This window comes from Micropterus dolomieu, linkage group LG10, assembly GCF_021292245.1.
Source record: "Micropterus dolomieu isolate WLL.071019.BEF.003 ecotype Adirondacks linkage group LG10, ASM2129224v1, whole genome shotgun sequence".
In the NCBI taxonomy this organism is placed as follows: Eukaryota; Metazoa; Chordata; class Actinopteri; order Centrarchiformes; family Centrarchidae; genus Micropterus; species Micropterus dolomieu.
In genome coordinates this window covers 10,739,060-10,749,930 of record NC_060159.1, presented here as the reverse complement: position 1 = coordinate 10,749,930, position 10,871 = coordinate 10,739,060, and the positions used below count along the sequence as shown (strand labels likewise).

The following is a 10,871-nucleotide window of genomic DNA, read 5'->3' as shown; positions in this document are numbered from 1 at the left end:
CCCTGAGCAAGACACTTAACCCCTCCAGACTGATATATATAGCTTTGGATAAAAGTGTCAGGTAAATATAGAAAAGAAAACGACTGTGGGAGAAAAACAGTCAACAACCACAGGTTCGGAGCAAGCCAGGGGGGCCACCCACCCCCGCATCCCTGCAGCGCCACGTACACCCCGGGGCTCAAGGGACAGGCACCTGGGCCACTGAGTTCCCCACCATCAACACCTCCGCCCGCCTGCGTGCATGTATTGTATTGTGTTGGATGCATGTAATGGTTGTGAAGTGTTGTATAGGGAAGTGGAGATAAGGTGCGTGGTAACTAAGGTGCAGTTAAAATTGGGGGGTAGTTGCGACACAGGCACCTCACAGCTGGCAGGCAGCGGAGCCTCCCAACGTGACAAAGGTAGGGTTTTCCCAATTTTAATCGTACCTACAAAACTCTCATTAGTCAACTGTTTCTCCAACCACTTGAAATAGCCATCAGTGGGTGCAACACCAGACCTTTGAATTGGTGAACAAATCGATGTAGCAAGCAAGTGACCCTTTGCTAAGCCACGCTCCCCTTAGTTACTGTTGCTAAATCTGACAAACTGTCGGAACTGTTAGACTTTTATCAAAGCGCTGCCACTGTCTATTACTTCACTCCCAGGAGAAATATTGACAAATTTGTTGGAAAAAGCAATCTCAGAAAGAAGCAGACAGTTTTGCAGTTGCATTTTACATTTGAAGGTTGTATTCAGGCTGTCAAACTGACTCAAACGGACGTGAAAAAAATGAAAGATAGAAGCTAAGGATCAACATTGTTCCAGTAAAGCTGGGTAGGCCTCTATTCATTATTACAATCGTTAAAAAGCAGAGCAGTAGGAATTTATAACGTTACATTTAGTAGGAAGTTAGCTAGCATTATAAAATTAATTGTTAAAACAGCAGGTATGTCTCTCTGTGTAGGTATGTCTCTCTGTGTCTGATTGTTGGTTTGTCTTTCTAGTTTAGTTAGCTAAGTTAACTTAGTTATAGTTAGCTAGCATAGTTATTGCAGAAAGTTGGCTAACAGAGGGTCTTCATTTTATTTTTTAGTTTCCTCCTCTTGGTTTAGTTTACTGTTAATTTTCATCATGGCATCTGTGCATGTGGTGTTGGAGGACAGATGACATAAAACGCGTCGCACTTTCACCTGCCACAATCTTATATACAGTCTGCAACATGCATTTTACTGACGGCCGTTTTACCAATGCATTGGCGGAGACACCCCCCACACCCCCGTGGTAAAGTAAGTGCACCATAAAACGGAGTTATCGTGTGCAGTGCGTGACAGTACTGGAACCAGGCTAGGGACAAGCCCATGTAGAACATACTTGGGTTGATGCTGAAACAAAGTATAGAATTTGATGAATTTAACAGCCTTAGCGGGGGAAAACTTGATGTTAATGGGTTAAAGATTAAGTTCCTTGCTCAAGAGAATGTCAAGACTTGATGAGATGATGATAAAAACACACCAACATTCTGTATTGGTTTGGGATTTCTGGCGGCACCCTTTTGGTCGCAAGCTTCACCCTGCGCCTGGAGCTGAGGCTGCCCAGCTTGGCCATCATTGCACTTACTCTGTTTGATCTTGCTGTTCTCTCCATCTATGCTTTACGGTTCGATAATGCCAGAAACTCACCTGGGACCTGTAGCTACGTCTTCATACTTATCAGCAGTCTTGGTCCGGCTGTGGACCAAGACTGCTGTGGAGTCCGCTCTGACCTTTCTAAAGCAGTGTGTTAAGGAGGCAGGCTGGGTTGTAGGCAGCACGGCTGGTCTCAGATGGGAAAACAACAACTTGGCATGGAACAGTGTATACCCACAGCAGCATATTGAATGCATCCAGCATGAGTATACTCCATTTATATGTCTCACTCTTTCCTTCATTTCCACAACCTATTACCTGATCCTCTTTCCCACACTCTGTCTCCCCAAGTTTCAGATTTTCTTTCTCTCGAAAACAATATTGCATAGCTTTATTTGGAAGTGAATGTAATAAAGTCCTCTGTGTGCAAAGTCGGTGGGAGGGAGTGGGTTATGTAAATAGGAAGAAGAACTCTTTCATCATGTTGATTTCCTGGTGACACTGCAGAAACACTGTAAGACTGTCACTATTCAATTTAGCTAATGTTTTGACTGCTTGTGTACACTTTGCTTGTTTTTGTCTTAGAAATATCATGACTCATTATCATTATTTTCATGTCTTTCCCACATTATTAGATGCAATGGAAAGGGCTTGGCATGACAAGGGGGAGATTAAACACACAATGTCTAGAGTAAAATATATGCAGTTTAATTAGCTGATTAGGACCACAAACGCCTATTTTGTCTCACCAGAAGACTTTACATCCACCATCCACCATCCATTACATGATGTATATTACTACATCATGTAATGTGCGATTTCCACACAACTATGCACAAATTCAGTATAATTACAGCAGAGGTGCAAATAAACAGTGACATGTCAGTGACATGTATTTGCATTTTGGAGGTACAACTTCCATTTTACCCTCTTTCACACGATTGTAGCAACAATGCAGCATACTGTAAAAGCCTTATGAATATGTGTAATAATTAGATTTGACAGATTGCCTGATAAAGCCTAAAGTGCGTTTTAATAATCTGTCAGTGAGTCATCTTACTATGCAGAGAAGTTAGCATCAGAAGTTACGACAAAAGAAAATATTGCAGAAGAAGAGGGTGCAACGAGATGATGTAATTAAGAGTGCTTGTCAAACCTCAAATAACAGCAAATGTGACGAAAGTATGGGATTTCTGTTTGTTTCATGCATTAATTGTGTTGTTACAGTCTCGCCATCACTCCTCACAGATCTGATGTTTTTTTTTCTTCCGCCATTTTTTTCTCTTCACTGGAGCGGAAGGGACATCGAAGTGCTTCATCCATTGCACTTTATCGCATTTTGTTTTAATTGATCCATCAACTTTTGAAAATGAAAATGCCCTTATAAACAGGCGGCTGGAAACTCACTTATACTCAGTGTATAAATTTTGGCATTCATTCTACTTCTTGGACAATAACCTATAACAGCAATTCAAAACACTTGGATAAAAATAGTTGATTCTATTTATAAAAGCTTTTGTTTGAGTTGCTCAATGCAAACCCTCAGCACAAATAATTGCTGTTTTGTGCTATGCTGTTCCCATCAGTGACAGGCTAAAATAAACTTTAAAGCTGATGAATGCTTCAAAGACAAACAACAGCACAGCTATTTCCATAGTGTTGTGCAGGGGGATCACAGATTAAGACCAGGGATGCATGTTCCCTGGGCACAGTGTGTTGGTACACCTGTATACCATTTCCATATAGATTGCCTGTCCATCATTTCCATTTTTATACTGCAGGAGAGGAGGGACTGATAGAATAGACTGTGAAAAGAGCAGGAAGTGTGGAGACTTATATGCAACAATGTGTGTTGGTTTGTGGTATAGCAAGAGAAAGAGAGAGAGTAGAAGAGACTAAATAAGCATAGGCTATAATATTTAGAGTGGAAGCTACAGTTGCGTATTTAATGCTGTAGCTACCTCATATGAATTCTAACTGGCTGGTAAAGAAAGAGGAACAAGTCTAAATGGGTCTCATTAAAGAATCTTGTCTCATGTCTAAAATCCTATATTATCTTAGGATGACATGTAGGATTTCTGGTATTACAGAAATATTTTCCCTAACTGCATATGAAATAATCCTATCTTATTTATATGAATTTAGTTATTAAAGAACCTGTCTTTAAAGAGGTGGTATTATGCTTTTAGGCTTTTCCCCTCTCCTTTATTGAGTTATATATCTTTTTTGTGCATGTAACAGGTTTGCAAAGTGAAAAAGCCCAAAGTCCAGCCCAAAGGGAGTTCCCATCTCCCACAGAAAGCTCTGCTCTGAACCGCTTGAAAACAGCTCGTTTGTAGTCCAGCCCTTCACTTCCTTCACTTGTGACGTCACAATAAAAACGCGTCATAAAGCTTACCAAGCGGCTAGCGGGGTCAGGCACACCCTCAAACCAAGCTAGTCTGAGCGGAGGGCGTTTGGCTCGACTCGCCTTTGTCTAGTTTTCCATTGTAGAAATGTTGTACCTGTACCTTCTTCCAGGTACTTTTTTTCGTATCACCTCACCTCCTTCCAGGTTCCAAGTGAGCTGAGGGATACTAAAATGTAACATGAAAACACGTCAGACTGCTGACTGGTCAGAGAGAATATTCACTATTCACTGCATCATCATTGTGTGCACCAGACCAAGTTTTGAGGTGAGAAATCAGCTGTGTAGATTTTGAATATTGACAGCTTTACGAGAAGTGATGGCGGAACAAAAATGTGCTTGAATATTTTCGGAGTTGAGGAGCTCTGCAAGTGGCTGCGGGGGAAGCCTGTGCCAACCCGCGGGAGGAGCGTGTGAGGCCGGCCAGCCGCCCGCTCACAGAGCCCTCTGCTCCCGCTGTCACACTGACCGCTGCAGCAACAACGGCAGAGGAAAACACAGCTGGAAGGTTTTCATACCGCTTATCTGTCTTTACATTCTGAGGAATGTTGAAACGTTTTAACTTAAAAAAGAGAAAGCTTCGTGGATCGCTTGTGTGTGTGTCGCATTGAACATTACGTCACAACAGTTGTGTGTGGCGTCGCTATGACGACAAGCTACGTACTATCTGCAATGGAAAACGGAGCAGGGTCGAGTAGAGTCGAGTCTATCGATTTGCGCTATGGTAGCATTTTTCGGCAAGGCAGCATAGATCGTCAGAACACCAGCAACAGTTCAACGTTTAGTCCTAATGGTAAGATGTGGAACAATGATGTTGTGGACTTGTGAGTAACTTATACCATCTGCTAGGTTACGGTCGCAGTCTGAAGCGGCTTTGATTTGGATCACACTACCTTGTTTCTTACGACCTGTCCTTCTCTGCTTCTGATTGGCTAGTAGTCCTTACCTGGGAACTGCGCATGTGCAACTCCCAACAAAGATTTTGTACAAGTAAGATGCATCACTCTGTAGCTCAAGAGCGGAGAGTACACACATAGGGTGAAAAGAGGAGCTGCGTCAATGTGCAGAGAAAAATATGGTGTTTTTTGAAAATTAAGCAATGTAAACCTGTTCTGGTACACCCCCAAAATAAGATTTTGAACCTGAAAATCAGCACAATACCACCTCTTTAACTGAAGAACAGTGGCAGCTCCTGTTAAATCTCTCAGGGGGGGCAATTGCTGTGATGATGGCTAAGGTGACCAGTTCAATGGTCTAAGTCTGCTATAAGACACGAATTGTTCCTTAGGCTACATGCTGCACAGTGTTTGTGGATGGCTACATCCTGAAGTTCATTGTCAGTGTCTACAATGAATGAACAGTACACATTGATCAACTGCAGATAGATTGCCATTTATCAGTTCACCCTCTAAGACCTTTGGATGTAAAGGCAATTACTTTAGCATTGATGAAAAGAATGACTCTCACAATCACCTGATTTAGCTGTGACAAACCTTTTATTTATGTACAACAAATCCAGAATTAAGCGCAGTGGCACTGGGGCTGATAATGTCCAATTAATAAAACTATTTACAGTTCATCCTCCCCGCGACCCTGTATGCAGGATAAGCGGTTGACGATGGATGGATGGATGGATGGACAGTTCATCCTGCACTGCAGCTAAGGGACAGGCTGGGGTAGAAAACAAGCTTACTGTCTCAAGTAATCTAATAATGTCACATGTACACTGTATGTTTTCTTCTTTTTATCCTCTGACAAAGATGCAAGTGATGGCTACTTCATGCTACCTCCTCTTTCTTCTGTGGCAATAAATGAAAAAAAAACAACACATAAAATAATTGTTACTGGTTAAGTGCAGCAAAGTTAACTTTAAATTGACTACCACACTACCACACATAAAACATGCCTTGATAACAATCACATTTAACATAAGCATAAAATTCTGCTGTCAAGATTTTTTTTATGTTCACAATTGATAGCTTAGCCTATGACATTTTAAACTGCATAAATTAGCCTAGTGGCTAGCGGACTTTTCCTCTCCTCATAGCTTAACAAATAACACATTTATGATATATGTAACTCACTCACTGCAGCTCCCGACACAACATCACGGTTGAATTTTCAGCCTGTATGTTTTGTTGAAACAGAAGCTGATCATAGTGAGAGCAACAAGCTGGACTGCTTACACACATTTTCAAAACTATGTCTCCTTTTTTCAAAACTCTACACACAATTCCCACACCTGCTCACACAAAATGCAAAATGTCTCAAATGTCCTTCAAAATGAAACACTGCATTCAGAATGTCACAAACACATTCCAAAATGAAGCATTTGCATCAGATGGCAAACACTTCAAAATAGTAAGTACTTTGATATACCATTTACACACTGTTGTTCTAAATCTAAAGCACTTTTGTCTTTCATAGGCTTATGTGTACATTTCCATACGATGTTGTAGAGTGAAAGTAATCTGCTGAGAGGTGAAAAGTACACTATACAACAATGCAATGTTGAAACAAAAAATATGTATTTGGCAAAATATTACAGTTGTATACAGTAGCATATAAGAAACCCAAAAGTATAAGTTTTACTTTTATTGCAAAAAAATGTATACTTATTTTACAATACTGTACTGCAGAAAGAATTTTTAATTTCTGAAGGTTCAAATTATGGACGCCAATGTAAAGTGACTCAAGTTGGGCTTGACTCTGAGTCCAGCTTCTCATAAGTGTGGCCCGGAACTCATCAGTGACTCTCCTTCCTTCTCTTCTTTGCCCTCGATCTCCTCCTCCTCTTCCTCCTCTTCCAACTCTTCCTCATTGAACCTGGTCCTCATTGTCGTCCCCTGCCTCTCCTGCCTCCCCCCCTTGCTCTCTGTCCATTGTTGGCATCCATTGTTCAAAACAGGTAATCTGGCCTTTGACCTATGTATAGGTCTACTGTATATTAAAGCAGTGATTGGTTAGTGATCAGTTAAGCAGTTAGTGTTTGCACATGTGAGGAGTGGCTGTGTGACCTGGTGAATACAGTAAGTGTAGCATTATGACTTGTGTTTTGAAAAGGAACGCAGGTCACTTCCTGTTAGATTTTCGTGTCTTAGGTAGAGAACTGTGTGTAGTGTTTTGAAAAAGTGTTTTACGCAATTGAAAACTGAGTGAAAGGCTGAGAAATAGCTCATGGTTTTGGAGATCTGAGATGAGGTTTTGCTCTTTGAGTGAGAGGTTTAAAAAAACATTTGTTAAAAATATTTTTACCAAATCCGTCCACAATTCAAAACAAACACTAAGGATATGTATACGGATAACTTAGCAAAAATTAATGATAATTTCAGTTGAACTTTATAAACAAACTGTTGTTTCAAAGACAAAAATAATTTTATCCTTCTTTGTATTGTGCTTTGTACTGTGTAGTTTCTTGGAAGCTCATATTACCTCCACTAGAATATAGAGCTCTTTCCATGACATATGAAGCCCATAATGTGGCTTTTATGTCTGCTCTACCTGTTGTTTTTCCACAGATACTGCCTCAACTCTGCTCAGCTTGACAGTGAAAGTAAAACATGGTTCACGTGTGTCATTCATGAGAGGGCACCTTGTCCCCAGAACCAAGAGCCTCATTAAGAATCCAGGATTGACCCTCCATCACCTCAATTATTGCATACATTAATCCCGTCACTCTTCCCTGCTGAAAACCCACACACCCACATGTATACACACACACACACACACACAAACCAAAGCTTCCCTGCATTGATGGCTGGCTGATTGTTTCTTTTGTGCTAAAATCAATCAGGGCACAGAGTTTATTTGCAGCTCCCACTAAATACACACTCAGTTAAATTAATTTGAGTTTGCTAATGAAAGGTACTGTGACACATGCACATGGCCATCAGTGCACACAATATACCCTCTCAATATAATAGCTATAACTGGGCCTACGAGTACCTCTGTCCTTGGTTCAGTTTATTTGTGCTATGCTTCTCTTCCTGCTGAGTCGCACTGCTTTTAATCTCTATTTCATGCCACTCAAACTGCTGTTGACAGGACAGTTGTGTGCTGCTTCACACCCACTAAAGCAGTGACAAGTGTGAGTGAACATGATGTGCCCAAGGTTAAAAAAGTCATCACACTTTTAGCTCAAAAAAGGCCATTTATCTGCCCTCTGTGATTCACATCTCTCTCGACAGTCAACAGGAAGACAGATTTTTAGTCCAAAAAAATCAGGAGAGAGACTTTCTCTTCGGATGCTTTCAGAGTGCACAGTGGATGTACTGGCTGCCAAATACTTTAGAGTAAATGGATCAAATTCTTATCTTGGAGGTTGGATAATTGTTAACACCCCCCACTCTCTCTCCCTTGGGGTCACTCCTCAGCAAGCCTGGTGGAGATAATTGGCCTTTCTCTGTCTAATGAAGAACCAAACAGAGAGGAGTTGTAGGTAATACAACATACAACACAGTCATAAATCCAGTAGCAGTTTTCAATGATCCACACTACTGGGAACACTATTTTCATTTGTAAAAACTTAATTTGAAAGAATTCTTTGTACCTCTGTATTTGTATTTGAAGTTAGCTTTAATGATAAGTTATAAAAGGTTTCTCTGCCTTTTCTTTAACACAAACAGAAAATAATGGAGTCATGTAACTACTATTTGAAAGCTGATAATAGAAGCTGCTGAATTTTGTTGTAATGGCTATCCTCACACAATGCTGTATAATTTTACAGTATTTACCTATAAGGACATAAATTCTACTTATTATTCCTCCCATATTTGAGCAAGGAGATAAAATGGCCTTGTTATGCTGTGGTAGAGAACTCTACTATGTCCATGGGGACAGACAAGAGCACGTGTTAGTTTGCAGATAGAAAAGACACGTAAAGGTCGTTGCTTCACTGCACCTACTGGAGAGAAAACATCCAGGAGACGCTGCTAACAAACTGTGGAGAGATATCAAGTGGTGTTAGGACGCACTGCAGTAAGACCATGAATGGACATAGACAGCGGACTGTTGAGAGGTTTCCTAGAAACTCTCTGGCACAGTGCTGATTTTACTTGCTTTTAGAGGCCCTATTATGACACGACATCGCTAACATTCAACATGTAATTTGTCTTCTTTCTTGTAGGAAACGCAGTAGCTGAAAAGGTCACCTGTCGGAAAATTTAATGAACAATTTCATTTCTGGAAAATATTTAAGGTAGCAAGTAATGCTGTTCATTTTGAGTGCCTTCTTACTGTACCAAAGTTTAATGAGACATCCTTAACAATGAATAACATGCTGTTTGTTAAAATAGCAAATACATCTTTAATTAATGCTTAACAGAACAACAACAGCCATTAATAAACAGCTTTTGGGTTGCCAGGCTGTGAAAAATCAGTTGTTGTTGTTGGGTGGCAGGAGACCAGAGTTCTTCACAGACTGTTTAGTTACAGAACCCTAACCATAATTTTTTTTAACATAACCAGAATCTTTAACTAAAGCATATTTCCCATGCAGAGGCATGGCAAAAAGAGAGAATATGACATGAATAAAGTTTTCATAGAACATAATCTGAGGTTTTACAGAATCATTCAATATTGACATTCTTTAATTATCTATTTTGTTATAATAAGTTATTATAAATAACTCGATTTTGGTTCAGACACTCTGCAGCTCTTTTCCCCAAGGTAACACTGAAATCAGATGACAAAGTATTTTTGCCTTTCAAGATGGTCACTGTATCATAGTAAGCGATGACAGAGTCATAAATTCTTGCCGTGACTTGGCGGGTAGACATGGCAGACTACATCTCGGACCCCAATCACAGCTATCCAGGGACCTATTTCTCTGTTCCACTAACAAGGTCATTCCTCTTTGCTTCGTTGTGTTTATAGTTGTGAGAAGAAGAGCGAAACTTGTGTGTAGGCTGATCATAGCATAAGTGTGCAAATTGTCCCTCTGTGGGCTCTACCTATTTAATTAAAGAGCTATGCAAAAAATATAAAACACGGCAATAAGCAGCAGCCTGGCAACCAAAAGTTCATGGCTTATTACTAATCTAAAAAGGATTAGTAAATGGTCTATTAACTATTTTAGAGGCATTAGTTTCAAGCCATTATAAAGGCATGCCTTATTAGAAAGTGGTACTTTTATAATGTAAGCTGGAAGGAGGAAATGTTTGCTGTGAGATTTATTCAGAAGTTGAGTTTTAGCCATATTAGCAGCAAGGCTCTGGATGATGGCAATGTAGATCTGTTCACCACTTTTATTCAAACTGAAATATCTCATGTAGCAGTATGTACAGCCTCAAAGTGGCTGTAGACTCTTGGATGTATCTGAAATTAGTGTAGTGTATCATTCACTACACCCTATATAGTAGACACGCAATATTTAACTTGAGTGAGTGAGCAGTAAGCTGAGATTTAAGACACTTATATCTGCTTGTTGTCACTAAATATTACTGCTCCTCTAAAGGTTAGGCCTACGTCTAAAGCTAGTAAGCAACCCTGGATAAATGACTACAAAGGGAATGCAGGAAAGCAGAGCGCAAATGGAAAAAATCCAGTCTCCAAGTCCATTACCTCAGTCTGAAGGATTTATTAATTAACTACAATAACATGGTTAAGGATGCGAGAACACACTATTTTTCTGAACTCATTACTACACATAAACACAATCCCAGGTTTCTGTTCAAGACTGTGGATCAGCTGGTAAACCCAACCACTCCTTGTGCCTCAGCTGGAAGTAATGATGACTGTGAATTGTTTTTATCTTATTTTACCAATAAGGTGGTGTCAATCAGAGCCTCTATTACCCCCACGGCCTCTTACTCAGAGGTCCCTCACCAGCAACAAGACAGTTTTAACCAGTTTTATCC

General features: G+C 40.2%; 1 long non-coding RNA gene across 1 annotated transcript in view; it reads left to right on the top strand.

Annotated features, from left to right (window-relative positions):
• The first annotated feature begins 301 nt into the window (after window positions 1-301).
• LOC123977917 overlaps window positions 302-10,871 on the top strand; it is a 46,505-nt gene continuing 35,935 nt past the window's right edge. The window contains exon 1 of the long non-coding RNA XR_006826799.1: window positions 302-401. This is a non-coding gene — a long non-coding RNA (uncharacterized LOC123977917). The remainder of the gene's footprint in view (window positions 402-10,871) is intronic.